Genomic DNA, 22,180 nt, shown 5'->3' with positions numbered 1-22,180 from the left:
GCACATGTTCAATAGATACACTGATGCTGCCTCTTAATTGGTGTGCAAGGGATATTCTGCTCATAAATGTCGTTATATAACTTGTATAAGTCTGCAAGCACTGTGTCCTCGGTTGGCTTTTCCTTACTTGGCCATGTTTACCGTTAGTCTGTGGTTTATTGTCTGGGGTTCTCCTGAATACACTCAACCTTTTACACCCTATGTTTTACTTCACCTTACGGGGATTACAACTTTCTATAAAATTGTACTGTGCCTACATAGTCACCGGGGACAAATTGCTGTGCTTTGTACACGTGCCATGATAATGCATTAAAGTATACTCCTGTCAGACTTCACAAGCTCTTATGCTTTATTCTATTTTGCAATTGTGAAGTACATTTAAGATAAGGCAAAAACAGCTTCTCCAGCCAGGCTGCCATAACACATTAGCATTAATTTAATAATACTTTAGCTGAGTCTGGCCACGTGTGCTATATTACATTCATTTGCCAAACACAATTTTCTCTACGGTCCATTCAACCTAGCAAGAGCTAAGGCTGTAAGTGCATTCAGGACAAACATGAGCGTGTCATGGTTCAGTAAAAATGCAAAGAAATTGTTAATTTTTTCTGGCATAGACACCTTTATTAAGCAGTAGACAGATAGGAAACATGGGAGAGAGAGGGGGATGTGACAGCAAAGGACCTCCGGCCGGAATCGAACCGGGGTCGGCTGTGTATGTGGCATGCACTCTAACCACTCGACCACCTGCGCGCCAGATTTGTTAATTTTAATTGTTTTAGAATGGCACACAAAAAAAATCATTACAGTTATTCCTAACCAGGGGTATTTCACTGTACCCAGTTGGGTACTACAGATCATGCCGTGGGACACATGGACAGATCAACTAATATCAACTTGTGATGTGCGATATAACTGATTTCATCACACAAATTAAAGCCTAGACAGCTTGAATCACTTTCCCCTGGTCCTTGAGTGACAAATGCTGCCAGTATATACATTCTCTCTATATATGGATAATGCCTGCCAGAACCAAAGGAGTTTGGACTCTGTCATAGTCTAGCAGCACCTTTCCTCCCCCCTCTTCTTCAGACACCCTGCATAACATTTGACATCATATTCTGAATTGTGATTAACACTCAGGGTTTGAGGTGTTGCAGACACTGCCTCACACTCCTCCAACAAAACACAGTTCTCAAAACACAGTTGTTCTGAGAACTGAAAAAACTCCACACGCAACAGCATTTGTGGTCAGCCAACATCAACGTCAACGCTGTCAGTGGCACCTCACACACAACAAGAGTTTTATTTGGTCAAGATCCTGGTGATAGCATATAGTTTTTCTTTCCTACTCTGTCCCTTTTGAATACACATAAAACACATTTACCCCAAATGAGCAAGTGTGGATAGTGATCTTTTAATGTGAATATAAATGATCAATCTGTATCAGTCTGCACACCACTGCCTTCGACCTTAACACAACTTTAACACACGCAATTGAAAGTTCATGAAAACGACTTACAAAGCAACCATGGAAGTTTAAATAGTTACCTAAACACTAATTAACAAACAGTTGAAATGTTAGCTAACAGTGTGTATGAAGCGTGGAAATATAGTAATATAGGCTATAGTGGCTTCTTTAGTTCTAACTAACTGGTTAGAGGAGTTTACACTCTGTGTGGGAGTGTCTTTACAGACATGTGTGAGCACAGAGTTTCAGAATCTTTAGGGCCACTTGTGGGTCGTTGACTTAACCGCCCTTCATGTGGTTTGCTAGGGCTAGCTGTTAAACTGTCTTGTGAAGGAACTCAGTACAGCATTTTAGGTGGTTGATTAGATTAGATTAGATTGGATTAGATTAGACTAAAATATATTAGATTGGATAGATTCGATTTAATTAACCCACAACAGGGAAATTCACTTGTTTACGACAGCTCAAGATGCAACAAGTACAGGAAAAAGAATCAGACGAATTTGTACATTGGGGAATCAAAACAACCTCTCCATAAACAAATTGCACAACACACGAAGGGCCAACTCCTCAGGTCAAGACTCTGCTGTCCACTTACATCTGAAGGAGAAGAATAATCCATCTATGTCAAACCGGGACAACCATCTTTGAACATGGGCGGTGGCCTACAACATTACTCATCACCCACCTACAATGCTGTGCTGAGTTTCCTCCCCAGAGAGCTTAACAACAATTCATACCTCGGCTCACCTAGCCCTAGCAACCTTCATGAAGGTCGGTTAAGTCAACAACCCAAAAGTGGCCCTAAAGACTCCGAAACTCAGAGCTCACACGTCTTTAACAACTCTGTAAGGACACTCCCACACAGAGTGTAAACTCCTCTAACCAGTTAGTTAGAACTAAAGAAGCCTCTTGGGTGGTGGGTGAAATGTCTTCAAGAAACTGAAGCACATTCCAGTTGCATTCGATACAGCACTTAGAATAAGTAGCTATTAGTATGGTTGAAGTTGAAATTGTTATGCTGCTGCATTCAAGTGGAACTGTGGTTAGGACATGGGAAGTGCTTGTGTAAAAATATGTAACAATACATGCTTCGTATCTCCCACTTTTATGTTTAATAAGTAATGTAGTGATGATGAAGGGTCAGAACTCATCTGGTAAGACTGATAAGACTATTGGTAGCTTTAAACTTGTAGGTCAATTTTGCCAGTTGTTGAAATACGGAACAATTTAAGTATTAATTTCTAAATGTGTACGATTCTTTTGAAATCCTCCTCTTAGTTTTACAGCTTTTTTTGTTTCGGGGACAAATAGTTAATTGAGGCCTGACGTGCAGCCCAACACCTTAACGTATGTTGGCAGGCGTGGCTGTTATTAATGTTTCTTTACTCTGTGATTACCTCAGCTTATCTTACTTTTTTTGTTGTATCCGTAAAGTAAAGCTGTGCATAACCACCCCACAGAACACTGAATTTGCACTGGAAATTCTTCTTTTAAAAAAAGGAAAAAGAAAATGTTGATAATGGGAGCATATTTCAGCATCCTACTCCCCTGGGGTGGGTATAGAGGTAACCTGTTTGTGGGCATGAACTCAAAGCTTTTTTTTCACTTCATTTGCTGACAAAAGGATTGTTACAGCAGGAACAAAAACACAAGCCATAACCACTAAAAGTAAAATGAAGTGGAGTGTTAGTTAAGGTCCCTTTCAACAGGCCTGCTCCCTCTGTGAAGTTAGCAAAAGCCTACTAACTTGTTTCCTCTGTTTGTGTCCCGAAAATGATACCACCTTTGATTGTGTTATTCATTGTGTGTGTGTGTGTGTGTGTGTGTGTGTGTGTGTGTGTGTGTGTAACCGAGCTGTATTGTCTTCATGTATTCTGCTCCCTCGATGCAATCTAACAACTTGTTTGATGCATCAGCAGACATCAGACGTCAGACTTGCTATAAGCATGCTATTGGCTATTGCCGACTAAAGGCATTTGATAAATTATTTAGGCTTTTTTTGTTTTTGTTTTGTTTTTTTAACATAATAATATAACTCAGCTACTTTGATCTAGAGTTTGTGTTCTGAGCTATGTATCAATTAAGACAGCTTGGAATTGAAGAAATCTTTCTAGCACATTTCCTTCTGCTATATAATTGATAATCAACATATCCCGAGGACAGCCAGTCTGTATAGATTATTAAGGTTCAATACACTTTATTTAACTTGATATCTTTCTTACCTTGGCAGCAAAACAAAGTCGACGTCAGCCGGGACGCTACACAGCCAAGGACTACATGCAGGAACAGCAGCACTTCCATCAGACACTCAAAAGTGTTGAAGCAATATCCAAAGTAAGTATAAAAATGGTAATATATTCATTTAAGTCAAAGAAGGATGTGATCGTGTGTGGAAAGGAAAATGCCTCCAGCAAATGATAGCAGGGGGTCCACAAGGAGTGGATTCAGTGTGGAGTTGGTGAAGAGCATGTCAAATAGACATTAAAAAACATCAAGACCGGTATTTGCACCAGGGGGCACAGAAAAACCGTATATAAGAAGAGAATAAAAACGTTATAATTGATGCCAGTGCCCTCCTGTTCAAACAAACAGGAGTTTCATTTCAGGCTGCTCATCATCAAGAAATGAAAAAAAGTGAGCAGTTTGATCTTTGCTCTAAAGCAGCACAGGACAGAAAATTAAAAATATTTGCAGCGCTGATAAGTTCCGTGCTTCTACATTTTACGGAAAAAATGTGAAGTTGGCCCATTAGACAAAATAAAGCAATCAGCATATAGATTCATCACATCTTAAATACATCCTTAAGCAGGGACATTAGCTTATACTGTCGTCTGCATAATTTATTGTACTGTGCATACTGGTTGCACTAAGATACTGGGCCAACTTGACTATGATATAATACCTTATAGACATTGTAATGGATGGTGCTTAGGACAGTCAGACTGAAAAACAACTTGCCTAAGGTTCTTTGGGAATTTTCTCAATTTGTTTTGCTGATCATCCAACATTAGTTTGCCTCCACAGTCCAACTTAACACAAGATTAATGCTCCATTTTTTTTCATTCAAATAGCTGTCCAGAAGCTGTTTTGCGGCTATCCAACAGTCCTGTTTCAGAGTTTCTATCCACGAAAACAAACTTCCTCTCCCTTACTCTCTGTCTCGCTTACATTTAGCATGCATCCTGCAGTGGAACTCAACGCCGGCCCAAATTGTGAGGTGCGGAATCGCTCAATATGTATGTAATTCCAAGGAAAACTGGGCCGCTGTGTCATAACTGCTGCGATTCCACCCTTTTTGCTTTCATTGTCTGCATCCAGCTACAGTAGTTATGGATATTTCCATACAGACTATACGGTGGCACTGAAAGTTCAGCGCATTGCAACTGCAAAAATGACAAAAACGAAAGCCACAGATGAAACCATCGTTATCAATTATATAACACAGGCACCGCGTTTGAAAAAAAAAAAAAAAAAAAGCCGCGAAGTGAGAAAATATAAACAGAAACACACTGCAAAGGCAGAAAATCGTATTGTATTTGGATGGGTTTCTTTTGTATTTCAAGGCATTTCTGTATGTCACCACAAAAAAAGTCTGGCATATAATGTTTTCTGCATTCAAAGATGTGCTCAAAAATTCAATTTGTCTGACGTATATAAACATTTCGACAACACGTTCACGTATATTATAGGTTATATGTATGTGAGCAGACTGTCAAGTCAAGAGGAGATGGCATCGATGTTATGACTTGGCAAGGATGAGGACTCAGACGCAGATTGAGAACGATTAATGCAAGCTTTATTTCTTAATTTCTTTGTGCTCTCTTCAGACGGAGTGATAACACAACAGGTATAAATTCTAGACTCGTCTAAACAGACGAGTAACAGGTAACTAACAAAAGATGCACAGGGCACAAAACAATAAACAGAAGATCGCTCCCGAGGGAGGAAGGGGCAAAAGGCCAAATCTACACTGATCTCAATAACAATAATTATGAAACTTTACAAAGGAAAATCACTCACGAGGAGGAGAGGGCAAAAGGCTATGAACGGAAACTATGCTGCACAGAGCTAGAAAAACTGCAAATGAAAACGCTCCAAGAGGAGAAAAAGCAAAAGCACTATGAAATTAAACTAGCGTCTCCAAAGGAACGAGCTGACCAAAACTTTTAGAAAACAAAATCACTCTTCTACAGAGGGTACAAAGAAAACAGAAAACCAAGCAGGGCAATACTCAACAATGGCTTGACAATGGCTGTGGAAGACGGCTGGAGGTACACGGCGAGACGATATACTCTGGCAACAAGACAGGGGAAGACAAGGACTATATACACATGAGGGAGGGTGACACAGGTGGACACAATCAGGGAATCAAGGGAGACATCAGACCGGTGACACAGGAGGAAGGGCAAGTGACCTGAAACGAGAGGAGGATTAGATTTTCAACATAAAACAGGAAGTTTGCCAGACAAAACCCCAAAACAGGACATCCGTGAGCAGCAACGAAGCCAGATATCTTTGACGATATGTCGGGACGATTTCCAGCAATGTTTGTGGCAACACAACAAGGTGAGACTAAAACATTAAAGTGGTTTGTGCTCCAACTTAACAAGACCACAGCACTGTCACGACATTAAATTGAAAACTGGACCTAAACAAATGTAAAATTTCAACATAGGGAAGTTTGAAGTCTCAACCCTAACGTACATTGTAAACCTATTTTCATTTGCGTTCGAAAAACGTTTCTATATGTTGTTTTCTGACTGTGCAGCTTTTTTTTTTGCTGAATGCGGCACACGTTCCGTTCTCCACCTGCCTAGAGCTTTCCCTCCTCAAACTGCAGCTCATCACCACCGAATTGATTACACTTGGGTCCAAACGCAAGCTAGCTACAGTCTGATTCATCCAGAGTTGATCATGTAAAGTACACTCAGCTGCAAAATTTCTTCAGTATGCCAGCGTACACCAGGTAGAGCTCCTCACAACTGCCTAAGCTGAGTAGGTTTTTAACAGGGCCCATGGGGAACACAACCTGAGGCTGTAATTCATATTCAAGACCCTACACCCGCTGTCTGCCCGGCAGATATTGCGCCCACCTTCCAGGTGTCAAACCCATATGTTACAAGATGGTGCGCCCCCCACGGCACGTGTCCAGCCGAGCTCCGAGTGTCCCGACTGGCCAATTCTACCAGCCCTGCAGCACACCAAGCGCACAAATAAAGGGCTTAATCACATCACCACATCTGGCATTTAAGTTTTCTCCCAACGAGGTTGGTGTTGAACCTCTTTTAAAAAAAAAAAACCTCTGTTATATTTTTGACAAAATAACCATCACATGATGAGTCTGAATTGAAAAAGGTTGACTCATGATAACCCCTTATTTGCTACAGTGCGTCAGTCAGACGTGAAACATGATTATGAACAGTGCTGCACTGTTTCTGATCATGTAGCGAATTAATGCACCACAAGAAATACTTTAGCTTCAGTTTTGCCCGACTTTCCAACAAGGTGAAGATAGACTTTAAGTGATCCAGACTGTACAGGGGTTGGATTTAAACGCAACAACGCCTCAGGTTGGTGTATAAAAAATCTTAAAAAGCAATTAGAATTAATTGACTTGATTGACTTTAAAGAAATTATTTGAATAACATGTTTGTGATACATCTGTTCATGCAGCAGCAATATTTCAGCTCATTTGGTTTTGATTGGCAGGTTTTGCCAGAATACACGCTGAAGAATGGCGTCTTGCCAGAAACGTCCTTTTGGCAAGAATAAACAGTTTGATAGGAGTGCAGTCCTTTATTTTTCTTTTGTTTATTCGCTACAAGAGGGATTCAGCTCCCCGCACTGGAGTTATATACGTGAGTAGAGAGCATTGTCTCATATTTTTATGAGCTCATTTAGTTCACCAATGGTAGATGTTGTGCCAGCTTTGCTGCCACTGCTCCACATCCTTTTCTACATTTTACATCAGAACGATTTTACTTATGTCCGCTTTTCTCAGTGAAGTCTTTAGTGTTTCATTTTTTGAATGACAGTGGTGCACTGCAACATCATTTTTTGCTTTTGTGGTAAAACAGTCCGAGTCCTGCCTGTCTTGCCTCTATGAGGGATAATTGTATTGGCAGTGTTCTCTCCATTTAATTGCGACATATTCTACAAATCATCTTTATACTCACCCAAAGTGCAAAATTAGTTTACTTAGGCTATAAGTGGTGATTAGACGGGTACGTGCATCATTTAAGCGGGTTAACATTTTCCTAGAATGAAAGCACTCACAACTGAATGTTAATGTATTCGTTCACCTTTCTGCATTTAAATGAGACTTAATGTTTGGGTAATACGAGTAATACACTTTGAGTCTAAGTAGGTTATTAGTTCTCAAGAGAAACATTTTGTATTTGTGTCACTTTTTGTTGAGTACGCTGATAAGTTTGTAAAATAGCTGCTAAAACAGAGTGCTCTGTTGAGACTGCCAGCTGGTGGTCATGGTCACCTCTTCAAACCTGGGCCTGCTGCAGAGTTTTGTGTGTTTTTGTCTGAGTTTCCATTGGTCGTCTGTGACTGCACAGCCATGTTGGCTAGAAAACTGAAGATGAAAAAGGTTTAGATATGAATTGAAATTGTACTCCGTACTCAATTATGATTATGAGAGTAAATGAGTAGATTACATGGCTTAAATACTGAAATAAGAATCAAATTACAGACTTGGGGAAAAAAAAGTCGCCTGAAAATCCAGATTGATTTTAGGAAGTCTGGACAGAAAAAAAAAATAAAACACTTAAACAACATTTGGACTTGGTTTGACTTGTGATTAAAGCTGGAATAGATGCATCTCTTTCCGAATGCTCTGGCAGCTCATACTGGATTTCAAAGTGTCTTTTCTATTACCGGTAACGCATTACACAAAGACGTAGTCAAGCCCACAGTCACGGAACTGCCACAGAGCAAGTGAACAGAATCCAGAACCAGTCCATGGACAGTCACGCTTGAAAACAATGTCTGCTCAGCGTCTTGACAGGTGATTGTTTGGAGGGCGAAATGGTGGATCTCCATTTCTCATGCTCCCGCGTCGGAACGCTGCGTCGCCAGCGTACATAGTGAGTGATGCCTACGGTGTTACCACAGCAACCCGTGCAGATAGGTTGGTGGAGTCTGGAAGCAACTGACAAACAACAGTGCAGACATTCTGTCATTCAGATCTGATTTGAGAAAAAGAAATCTGATTTACTTGCAGTCTGAACATAGTTTAAGATGATTATTATAGGGTACATTGTGTAGAATTAGACTGCAATATGGATTCGCCACAGCAAATGTGTTTAAGGGGCCTGGCTGCTGTGTTTGCTAGCTCACTGACATGAAACGAAGCCGTTGTTAATGCTGCACTCTGCCAGCTATGACAAGTCAAACTTTCAGTTGTGATAATGGCCAATAAGGAAATGTACCCCAACATCAGGAAATGACTGATCTGCAATAGCAAGTAATTTTACAACCTTAAACCTTGGAGGAAATGTAATCTTGGTAATATTAAGCAGAGTCTGTTTCTAAATAATATGCAATCACACACAGTGTGTGTGCAGCAATTACAGTTCAGTTGCTGGTACAAGTCTGACGAGCTGTTCATTGTTCATTGTCATTCTTTGCTTGTTAAGAGTCTTCTCATAGTTAACTTATCCTTCACTTTGTTAGAAATCAATACTCCCATCTCCTACAAAGGGCACTTCAGAGAGAGAGTACTTGTTTAACTCTCATTTAAAATTCAATCAAAATCGAAAGGCAAATTAAAATGTGTGTGTGTGTGTGTGTGTGTGTGTGTGTGTGTGTGTGTGTGTAAAGACAGCTCAGAAAGAGTTCATTCTGTAACTGTGCATGAATATGTCTGTGTGTGCTCAGAAAAGGAGAGGGGGGGTGTCCTCCTGGGGTAGATTTATAGAGGTTTTTCTTTTCTTTTTTTTTTTTAAGTAATTCAAATCCCATAAGCACCAGAGCATCCTCAGGTCTTACTTTATTGACAGCTCCACCACTTCTAGCTAACATTAACATGTTGCCTATGTGAGATTTCACAGCCTCTAACCCTCGGGCCAGCCAAGTTCAATCCTTATGAAAAGCCTCACACACATCAGACCCTTTTCTATGGAGATAGTTACAAAACCTTTCTTACGTAATGTGGATAGACCTTAATGAAATCGTGGTGATGTAAGCATTGTGTAATTGATATACAGTATCTTGATCAGTCAGCGCACCATCATCAAACAACATAACAATTAAATAATATATTTTTTAAAGGGATAGTTCAACATTTTTGAAAACTGGCCCATTGCCATGATCCCTCTAGTCATAGCAGTGGGTTCGTTACCTTTAATTGTCGGTCCAAGCTGCTTTTAGATTGGCTGAGCCGAGTACCGAGCGGCGCAGCTACGCTACGGAGGCTAATGGAATTTCTTGGTTTCCCTCATCAAACACACAACCAAAAAACTCCTAAACGCTGTGGTGGACAAGTTGTGACCTGCACATTCACCACGCTATGAGATAATAATGGAACGTTACGAGACGGAGTTGTTTTAGAGGTAAAGTCGGACTTTACACTCCAGACACGGCTGCTCAGCGGAGTGATTTCAAAAGCGCATGCTTACTGCAGATACTTCCATCAACAACACTTGTGAAGAAGCGAAGTGTGATCATGGCAGACTTTGTGATGGACAATGAGGACGACTTTTTAATCAACCAAGACCCACACCTGTATTTATTTGAGCCAGAACACACAGAAGAAGAGCTGCAGGTTTTGGAAGAAGAGAGAGCGAGAAGAGAGGCTGAGGCTGCTGAACAGCCAGGAGCTGAGGAGAGACTCAGAGCCGGCATGAACTGGTGGTGTAGTTGTGGGGCATGCGAACCTATGCCTACAGCAGAGAGATTGGTGAGTGAAAAACGCAGTAGTCACTTACCACGTCTGCGTTCTCTGTAATACGTCCCGCGATGATAATCCAGTCGAGCCCAGGTAACTACGGCACTGCCTGAGGTGCGCACACTGTGTCACTCCGACCAGTGGTTTACTGAAGAAAGTAGTTCAGAGTATTTGCTTCACGTCTCGTAACGTTCCGTTATTATCTCATAGCGTGGTGAATGTGCAGGTCACAACTTGTCCACCACAGCGTTTTGGAGTTTTTTGGTTGTGTATTTGCTGAGTTTGATGAGGGAAACCAAGAAATTCCATTAGCCTCCGTAGCGTAGCTGCGCCGCTGGGTACTCGGCTCCGCCAATCTAAAAGCAGCTTGGACCGACAATTAAAGGTAACGAACCTACTGCTATGACTAGAGGGATCATGGCAATGGGCCAATTTTCTAAAATGTTGAACTATCCCTTTAAAACTCCACACACTCTTGCTTCCGTTGCCAACTTTATGGTGTACGTCCATATTTCCCTCAGTGCTATCTCATCCCCAGCTGAGTTAAAACACTTCACTTTTCACAGTTCACTTTATATTGTATATTACTAGTCCATATTTTTCTGTTTTTAATATTTTTGTTCCTGTGGAAAGATCCATCAGCCATGTTAGCTAGCCACACGCTAGTATCATGGCTCAGGATCACACGCATTGCTAGAAACAGCTGGCGTACATGACGTACTTAAACTGTTAGCATCGTTAGCCAGCCACACGCTAACATTAGGTGGCTCTTGCTCCTTTATACACTGGATGCTTTTAAGAGCTACCAAAAATGAAAATAATGAAATGTGAAAGCGAGTGGACAAAGCTCTGACCTCATCGCCGGATAATTAAAATTACAGGTCAGAGAAAAGGTTGACCGGCTCTACTTTGGTGTATTCGCTTTTCAGGAAGCCAGCTAGATTAGGTGACAGGCTAACCTCCCTAGATAAAAACACAGATGATACAATCAAAAATGCTAAAACCCTTTACACAAAAACAAATTGTAAATATATTCAATGTAAACTGTGAAAAGAGAACTGAGATAACGATAGATGAACACACAAAAGGATGTGCCATTTGTTAATTAGATATACGACACACTGATGTGCAAGTGGAGCATATCGTCATGTTGTCTACCTTTATAACAAATCATACTGCTTGCTGCTTCATGTGTCATCTGTACCTGCTGGTACACTGGTTTGATTTGCGTGAAAAAGTGCTGTGTATCATCAAACCTTTTTGAGTGAGATGAGCCAGAGTCATCGACGAAATCAGATTATTTAACACAGAAAGCGATAGATGTTTTTGTGGTAAGCAAGGCAAATGCTTGTAAATCATCGCAAATAAGAGTGCGGATTCAACAAATATAAAAATGAAGGAGACAAACCATGAGATTCTCGTTTCATCCAAAGTTTTTCAAATGGCATCCGGAAAGCTTTAACTATATTTTTCCATTCTTTAACACAGATGTATATATTTTGTGCACTGAGACAGACTGCAACCCTTTTCCAGATACACACAGCCTCTAACCAAATGCACACTGGAATAGGCTTGTGCCCTTGTGTGACCCTGAACAGGATAAGCAGGTACAAAAATAGACAGTATATATTTTAGGCCAAAGTGTAAATAACGGAAAATTGCCCTAACCATACACTCTTTCACAACGTGTGCCATTGACATGGATCATTTTTTTTCCTGGAAGGATACATCCAGCTTATAGTTCAGTGTATCCCTTATATGTTAGAGCAAACATGAGAGGTAGAGGTGGATTCAGAATCTACAGACATACAAGCAAAGAGAAAATTACAAAGACTTCAATATTTGTGCTTATAAATCATATTTCATCCATTCAACTTTTGCATATTTACAGTCCTAGTCCAACATATTCAGAGTTTTTACTGTTGCTTTCTTTTTTCTTCTTTTTTTTTTTTTTTTTTTTTTTTTTTTACAAAAAGTCATTTTGACTGTTGACTGGAAAAAAAAAAACATAGGCAGGTCATTTATGGAGATTTATTCCACTCAGTAACCAGAGGTGAAGGATAAGTAGAGGGGACGGGACCTTATTCATCGAGGCTGGCTGCCTGGCTGCTTTACATTGCAAAATTCATTACTGAGCTAGAGTGGAAATATATAAACAAAAGATTAATAGGAGTTCTAAGTGTCTTCTAATATCCCCTGTGGATACCTACTGTATATTGTGTTTTAGCTTTAATCACTGAAGCCTCACGTCTTGCCCTTAAGGACAAACAGCAATTTTCCAGGTGCTTTCAGCATGGTAACCAGTTTATATTTCGCAAATTGATTCCATTCAGCCGTAAAAAAAAACATCTTTGATCTGTGAAATTTCCTCCCTTTGTGATTTCTAGCCTTTAATAATGCACCACTATGCACATATTTTTTGAAAAAAAGAGTAAGTAATTGCTGCTCAATTCGGAGAGATTAATTTAAAGCACTTTGCGACTTAGAACTAAGGACTAAAGTACAACAACATTTAGAGCACTATATGCGGGATATTGGATGTATTCAAAGTCACCTCCACTCTAACAGACACAACAATAACAAAAAAACAGGGGAATCCGGGAGGAGATAGGGTTGTCCGGATTTCGTACCCGGTGACAGACAGATTTGAATGGCCAGGTTTCTAAACACAGATGGTGTCATCATTGTACAGCCGTTTCACATTGTGCGATCAACATTTACTTCATAATGATGTGTTGGAAGGCAACAGCAAAAAAGTTAAGCGCTACACAGATGACATGGCTTTGAAGGCAAACCTGGAATTTAGGGTCAACCTTTTAAGTTTTATGATACTTAAAAGTGTTGTTCAGCAAGATAATCTTCACAGATGACCTCCGCTTTCATGATTTTTGAAGCACAAATGCAAGTGCCAGAAGGTAAAAGCTGATGTTAGGGCTAAAACAACTACATCACTATCCAATCTCTCAGCATCTTACTAAACTATACATTTACGAGTTATAAAGCTGGATTCAGTATAGTTTGCAACTAAAGTTCGTCTGTAAAGATGGACTAGTGAGGCGACGAGTCCTCTTGTTTGCCTTTGTGACGTTTGACGACCCCACAAGTTTATAACTCAAATGTGAGATATTAACTAATATATTATAAGAATATTTTAAGCTTGTGTCAAAAAAAACCCCAAAACAAACAACAAGTGTGTATATATATATATATATATATATATATATATATATATATATATATGATATATTTATATATATATATATATATATATATATATATATATATATATATATATATATATATATATATATATAATTGATACTGTGTTTATTAGGTTCACATTTTTTGACATGTAAGCCTCTGAGGAGACGCATTTCTTCTTGCAGTGGTAAGAAAACGCCTGAGATCCTCGAATTGCCTCAGAAACTCATGCATAGCTGTCATGTACTGGCAGCATCGCACCTTAATCCAGATTAAACTCGGAAGCAAGGTTACTCAGTGATTAATCTTAAAAGCTGTACATCATTTGGTATGTATCCATCAGAATTTAACTGTGACTTTCAGTTCCCAAACTGCTGATGTTTTTTCTCTCTGTGTAATGAAAGGAAAGACTGCATTAGACAAGAATCTGACTCATTAATGATAAATCATTATTATCTGCACCAGCATCTCACTTTTCCTTTTCATCTTACTTGGCTGTTCTGTCAAGACTTTTTAGGCTACAAACAACCATCACGCTTTTTTTTTACACTCAGAAATGAATACCTTATGAAAAACTCTGACCGCTCATTTGACAAGATCTACTACGGCCAAAAGACATGAAGGTCAAAGAAAGTGTTACGTTTCGATTGTTCGAACTATCAAGCCTCTTTATTTATTTAAAAAGGTGCTTATCTAACCTCATTTTTTAATGATTTCTGGCTGAACAAACAATCTCCTATTTCTTTGGACCGGCCTGCTGTTACTACTTCCTTGGGTTTCTGGGGGATATTTCTCTGACAATATTACACTACAGCGCTGCACTTGCAACCTGCACACTGGGAGGTTGCCGCGAATGTGAGGTTTCATTATCTCGGGATCATGACTTCCCGAAGCTAATCGCATCGAAAATCTGGCTATCTACTGGTAGAACACAGACCAAAGTTGCTAAGGTTACATTTTTTTTAGAAGCTCTGAATCAACCTCTGGGAACAATAGCAGGATTTATGAGGCACAACACTCATCCGCATAAAACGGTCCCTACAATCACTCCCTACTTTTCCCTTATTCTAAATGTGTTTAGCTGTGCTCATCTGGCCTCCCGCTCACTCTGCTGTTTTGGTACAACTGTCAGTTTATTTTTTCTTTATATACACATTTTGCGTGAAAGGTTCGAGCAACAATGTAGCTTTTCACAATGGAAAAATTAGTCAGTACAGATGCCAATTATAAATGGGGTAAATCAGGTTCATCTGGTGCGCCCCTGTTTGAAAAATGTGAAGCCAAAGTGCCCCGATGGACCCCTATGGTAGATAAAACGTGATATAAAGTGCACTCGATTCGGTGGCCTGCTGTGCAACAAAACGTGATGGAGTGCACTCTCGGGTGCCCTTCCAGTTGAGCTGAGGCAATGCAACCCGTGCTTTTTTCTTTTATCACCTTTTATTACAGTCCACCAGTGCCGATGGGGATCGGTGCATTGAGGGAACATTGTGCAGGGTTTGAAATGATTGGCTACTGCTTGAACGAGTGCTCAGGATCTTTTGTAATGATTCAGTACTTGTTGATATTGTTTCCCCATACTAATGCTGGTGATAATTCTTCAGAAGATAGACTTCAATGCAGAATCAGCTTGCTTGTCTGGATCCTCATGGATCCTAATTATGATTTATACTTTAATTATTATACCTCTACTGTTGAGGTGGTTATGAAAGAGCCGCCAACGCTGAAGCGCGGCGCTCACACTGAGCATGAGGCCCTCTGCTCAAACAACCTGAAATGTACAGATGTGTGTTCACAACTCGCACTTTCACACTTTTGTTCTGCGTGCTTGAATGTGTCCTACATATTGTGTAATGTGTGTGTGTGTGTGTGTGCGCACAATATAAAGAATGGCTCTTATAGCATGAATTGGAATTAGCGCGCAAGCTGCCCATGACCGACATATAACAGCCATGGGGGGGGAATTCATACACGTACAAATGGATGACATAATGAAGCTTACATAAACACACGAAAGGACAAAGAGACGAAACAGGGACAGATGTACGCCTCTTTAAATGGTGTCATTGTCATGTTCAAAAAGATGATACATTTTCCCTCTGTTCAATGAAATGCAACATTTTTCTTTAAAAGAAAAAACACACACACACACACACACACACATATATATATATATATATATATATATATATATATATATATATATATATATATATATATATATATATTAAAAAAAATGACCCGCTTTTGTGTAAGATATCATCAACAACAGTGGCCAGACTGAGTATTCATATTCACTGGAGGATGAATCCTAATGCTCTTGGCTGACACCGCTATCCTATTTACACCTTGAATCAAAATGAGATCTCTATGCAGCTACGTTAATCAATGCAATTGAATCTCCTTACTCAAAAGCATGGCCTGTACCTGAGTAATATGAGATGGCGACATCGGCCCCAGACTCCCTTAAAAAAATATTAGTTTTCTGAGTTGTTGCATCCGGGGGAAATTCATACACACCGTGAAATTTATCTTGAATCTTTTATCTTAACGTTAGGAGTACTCCTAAATCGGACTAAAAGTTTTTATGTAGGAGTCGTTTCTTAAAAGTAATTCACAAAGCCGCTGAGAACAACTTTTAGTTATGAAAACAGTGAACTGCTAAACTAGAAGTAACTCTCTGTTGCTATGGATGATGTCAGTTTATAAGAACGCACTTAGAAGCTGTGACAACGGTGATTGGTTGTTGAGTGACAGGCCCATTGAAAAGTCATTTAGGCTACGCAATGCATGAAGTGAAAATAAGGAAGTTGCCTACAAGCCCATGACAAAGCCTATGAGAAGATATTGGATAAAGACATGTATTTATGAGGAGAATTAAGTGCACAACCCCCCCCAAACAAAAACGCTTTGGCCAAATAAAAATGAGAAGATTGCGATGAAAAAGCGGCATTTGCCCTGTTAGTTTCCCACGTAGGCCAATTATCCAATAGGACTATGTTGCAACACTATGAATGACAGCCAGTTCAAGTAACCCAAACCTCTTCCGATAATGGCAACAGCAGAAAAAATGGAAACAACAAAGAAAAGTACAAGAAAGCCCAATTTGTCACAGGACCAGTTGCTGCTCCTGGCCCAGTTGGTGCTTGAAAGAAGACACGGGGTAACGAGCAAAGCAAAGCGTGATGCATGGAAAAGCATCAGCTTTATCATCAATGCTGCGTTCCCAGCAGTGTCGCGGTCAGCCGACGACTGTGAGAAACGGCAGTATTCGCTGCAATCTCATTCGAGGGCTGAGATTGCAGCCTACAAACCAGCCATCCAGAAAACAGGTGGGAATTAACATTGCTAATTTACAATGCAATTTACAAAAGCCAAATGCAAAGAAATCTTTATGTTCACAGTCTTGGTAGACTGTTTCATCCAACGTGCTATATTGATGTGAAGATGTTTAAGTGTAAGGTAGCCTATGTTTTACATATCATTGAAATATTATATGCACAGGAGCAGGTTCAGCACCAAAGTCTGTGTCCCCAGTCGCGTCAGTGGTGTACAGCGTGCTGGGGTCAGACACAAGTATAACTGGTGTTGAGGGTCCATCCGATATCGTTTTAATAATTCCCTGTAATTTAGTGTCTCCACAACATTCGGTCATGGATTGACTGCAGCCATTTTGGGACTTTTTGGGACTAGGTCTTAGCGAGTTAGAAGTCCTCTGGACTACTTCTAAGGTCTCCCAGACTTAGGTGCTACTTTTAGCATGAAAAAAATGAAATGAAAATAACTCTTATTTTCAAAAATTAGGAGTCCTAAAGTTACGACTGACACGCCCATTATTTTTAGGAGTTGCTCCTAAATTCGCCTGTTAGGAGCTACTTTTAGCCTTAAGATTCTTTGTGAATACGGGCCCTAAATCTTTATTTTTTGTCCTATGCAAAAGTGGAAAGCGATTCTATTGTTCCCAAATGGTACTTTTGTCTGCACCACTTTCTCAAAGACAACTATGTTATTTCAGGTTTCCTCAGAGTCCCAACTTCATACGACACATCAGTGTATTCGTTCATTTTGTCTACAGTGCAGACATGAAAGCAGATAGAAACGATGCCGGGCTCCCAGCCTGTCCAAGTACACTCATGCCGAAAAACTATTTTTCCCCTAAGCTTCAAACATTGTGGAATAAGCAGCTCTTTAATGGTGGACACATTTCTTTTGCGCATCACCACCCAATGCGATATGACTCATTTCACTATCACAATTAGAGACATTTCACTCCAGTAACATTTGGAAAGTCTAGAAGAGCCCTAAGACTGAATTATGTTATTTCCATTCAAGTTAGCCGAGTGCTAAACCGGAAGTAAGCCGGCTAGATCGACAGAATTCTCTAGCATGCGTCTAGGTTTTGCCACTGAGTAGCCTCCAAATTAGATCCATGAGAACGACTGGATCGCCTTCTTCTGGAAGATTTTATGCCCGGTTGAAGACACAAAGGTAAATGCCAATGGTGTCACTACTCTATAGTCACTGAAATGCGTCTACACCTACCTAATCTGGGTAACATATCCAAAACACAGATCGCATTTTAAAAAACAGATACTAGTTAACGGGGGTGGTTACTTTCTCTTGTGGAAACATCTGTACAGATTGTCCTCTTGTTGAGAAGAAATGCCAAATTATACAGGGAATAAAACTTGAACGAAAGCATTCCGGAACCTCTGTAATCAAACGGCTCATTTTGTGCTCACGATATTGAAAAAACCTAATCCCCCAGATGAAATTTCCTGTGGACACACAGCAGGCTCAGGCAATGAATCCTGAAGTAATTCTTCCCTCTATTGCTGCAGATATAATCACGAATCAACCACATTCTTCGTTGTAAAAACAGCCCATACGATCCCTGAAAAGACAGGTATTTGAAAGCGCAATTAGGCAGAGCAAAAGCGGCTTCTTATACCTCACCCCTGGCTGCCTCTGTGAGCTTCCGTTTTCCCCTCCTCGCATTAAATTCTCTGCTCCACTACATGTTATAATGGCTGGAAGAGCTAAAGGAAACTATTGCAGCACAAAATTGGAAATCAATGCAAACCCCACAGCAGAGTTTATACATGCATGCACTGTCAATACTGTGAGCCCTACATGACGGTCTGATAACAGAATAAATGATGACCCTGCAGCGGCTGTGCGCATGTTGGATTAATCTCGTTTTTTAAGGGGTTTCTTAGCCATACCTGATCAGGGTGTTTTGTTCGGAGAGAACCGCAAGAGACGACCGTAACACACACGCATGAAAGGATGAGAACACACCGCGTGTACCTAAATTTGAAGTGGCGCGTCTCGAAAATGTCATCTGTTTAAACCAAAGCCTGTAATTAAGAACGCTGATTAGATTCCGGCCGTCTCCTAACGACCACATACTGCATTTCAAGCACTAGCCAGTTTAACTGTGGAATCTAATTAGAATGAATGACTCGTGGATCAAGTCCAACTTGGTCTGCCACGGCGCATTCGCAATAATGGGAATGGAGGAAGAGGAGATTGGGCGGATCAAGTGTAGAGGGAGAGAGAAGGGCCTTTGAACAAGTAAAAGAGATGCGTGTGTTGAACCATATCAAAGCTCTAGTTTTTTTTGGTTTTTTTAATGTGTCTGTCTGGCTCTCTTGTATTTCACTCGCTACACTTTGGTATAATATTCCGCCGCTGTCTCCTCACCTCTGTCAGTCCGGCGGTTTAAGCAATTCAGTGTAAAATTATACATAACAGCAACATCTGAGGCAAATAACTCCATTAGAAGTTTCTTTATGCCAAGGTGTTTTGGTGCATCTGAGCTGGAGGAGAGATCTAAGCAGGCAATTTAGGATGGAGGATTGCAGGAGTGACAAAAAAAAACAAAACAACGCTTCAAACAATCTGATGAACGGAGACGCAGGGAGCACATTCGTTGGGGGGGGGAGGGGGGCTATTATAACTCACCCTCCGATCTGAGCGAGGGTCACTGTGACACTGAGCATCTAACCTCCGCTAATGTGCAGGGACTCGGAGTGGATTTATAACTGCATAAAACGGGGGGGCGGGGGGAGGAACTGGCCCGTCTCCAAAATGCTTCTCATTCCTTCACAAACAAGAAAGTTACGGACCGCAATCGATGAGGACATTATCATTTTTATTGCTCGTGCCAGAGTGCTGCCTCTCCCCCGCTGGATTCCGTCTTTGTCTTTGCTTTTTTCCCTTACAAAATCTTGGCTTCTCGCCGTCAAATGAATTCACATTGCATAATCTGAATGGGTTTTGTTGTATGAATTGCACGACTGAAGCAGCGACCCGTTGCGGCAGCGCATTCTGTTTATCTACAAAAAGCACTTCTTGGCAAACAACCTGAGCATCTTCATGCCGTTTTTTTTTTTTTTTTTTAACTGTGAATGAAGTTCACACCGCACCAGGTCTCAAGACTATTTGGTCCTTGAAAATCACTGTGTCGATACCGACGTTGAGGAAAGTGGATCTACAACACTGCGCTCCACACAAGTGGAACAAGCCAAGCCAGACACTCTGGGAAATTAGACAAGCGTGTCCCTTTTAATCAATTCACATCTCTTTTGATAGACTGGGAGCATTTGTTATCATTTTTTTTACCCCGTTGAATCCATGTTGTTGTCCTTGGCCTCGTTTGTTGTGTAACTTGTTGATGAAAAGACTGAACAACAGCAGAGAAATAGAGAGGGAGGGACACGGGGCAAGAGACGTCACCTTCGGCCACTTCAAATCTGCCAACATTGAGCAGCCGTTTTGAATGCTGTGTTTGAATTGATTTCACCATTTACCAGATGGATGCAAGGAGACAGTAAAGATGTCAAATATTTGTAAATACTTTGCCAGCGGAGAATTTACTCCTACTCCTATGATAATTTATATAATTTTTGTGTCTCTGCAAAATGTTAAACATGAGCTGTTTCTTTTGGATACGGTTCAATATTTGTTAAAAAAAAAAAAAAAAAGAACTGTCTTCCAGCGGTGTGTCTTTTTGCACGCACAGAGGGGAAGAATGATCCGATCACAAGCGCTCCCGTGAGATGCATGTCAAGCTGGAGATGAAAGGTAAAGATGTCAAACATTCGAGAGAAACCAATACATGCCTCCTCTTTTTCACAAGTGGAGAGATTTTCCCACACTCCCCTTGTAGAAATTTGCTCAATTTTGTGAGTTGTTGAGCTCAGAGAAAACATTTTAAAAGTGTCTATGAAAAAATTGGTAATTATTTGGGCTGTCATGTAAATTTGGCAAATGTGTGTGAGCTACTTGTCATCATCTCACCGAAGACAGGTGTTAATGTAAGTGTGAGCTTGTGCATGCAGTTTACATTGTTTTTTGTTGACGAACCAAAATGTGTGCAACAACCCACATTTCAACCAGTGACGGACTGGGGAACAAAAAAACACGGCCCTGGCATTTTCACCCACCAGCGGCCCACCAACAGCGGGGAGGGGGCGCACGCGCAACTTTTGACGCACATAAATAACACGCACTTTTGATAGCCCCAGTGATGGTAACGTAAATTCCCATGCTATAAACAACTCAATAATAATCATAAACAATTCAATAAATCATCAGAGCCAGCCACTCCATAATACAAACGTGTCTTACCGTCACGCAGTTATCCATGTCTACCTCTTCATCCTCCTCTTGCTCATATTCCTGTCCTGTCTTGCTCCCTGGTGTGCTGGCTCAGCTGTGTCACTAACATTAGTGCTAGCAGTATTAGCGCTAGTGCTAGTTGAAGCTGCACTTGATTTAAAAACAAATCAGTCAGTTTGCAGCATTTTTCACCGTCAGCCCACAGTGTCCTCTGAGATTTCTCTCTTTTTTTCCGCTTCCGCCTTGTGTCGCTGGATACCGCAGTTCATGTTTTTGTTAGCTTAATCTCAGTCAACTTTCAACTTCCAACAACCACGCAGACGGTCTATTCAGTCTTGAAATTCCCAGAAGGCATTGCTTTATTTTAACTTTTGCAAACAAATAATCAAATAAAAAAATACAGGTAGGTTTGTTTTATTTCAAACCATGCATGTTTTTGAACATCTGAATAAGACATTTTGTCACAAAACAATGCAGAGTGATATAACAGTTTGTGAATGTAGAAGGTAACCATGACTGTGATATAGAGACTCGTATGCGGCATATAAATCCTGATTAGATTCTCACCATGTAAGGTGGAAAAGATTTGGAGAATTTGGTTTTCATTAAGCCATATGAACCTTACCAACGCATGAAAGGGGGCCGAGAGTAACGTTCATGTGGTCGGCTAGCCAGCCCAAACATCCCACGAGGACTGGCATCTGCCCAAATCTCAGATTACCAGTCTGTCACTGATTTCACCTGTAGCAATATTTATTACACTGCTTATATAGATATATATTTTAATAGTATGTACATTCTCATATTTTTATTATATTTCATTACTGCTGCGGTGTAGTTCCCACACTTGACTAATCAACAACACATCTGTTCATTCTCTTTCTCTCTTGTCCACATGAGTGCTATCTCTCCCTGCTGCACATCTGCATCAACCTTTTTATTTTTGGACCTCAGCACCCTCTCTCGGTATGTCCATGGCA

The sequence above is a fragment of the Sparus aurata genome, chromosome 13 (genome assembly GCF_900880675.1).
Source record: "Sparus aurata chromosome 13, fSpaAur1.1, whole genome shotgun sequence".
In the NCBI taxonomy this organism is placed as follows: Eukaryota; Metazoa; Chordata; class Actinopteri; order Spariformes; family Sparidae; genus Sparus; species Sparus aurata.
The sequence above is the reverse complement of the archived record's forward strand: the minus strand, read 5'-3'. Positions refer to the sequence as shown.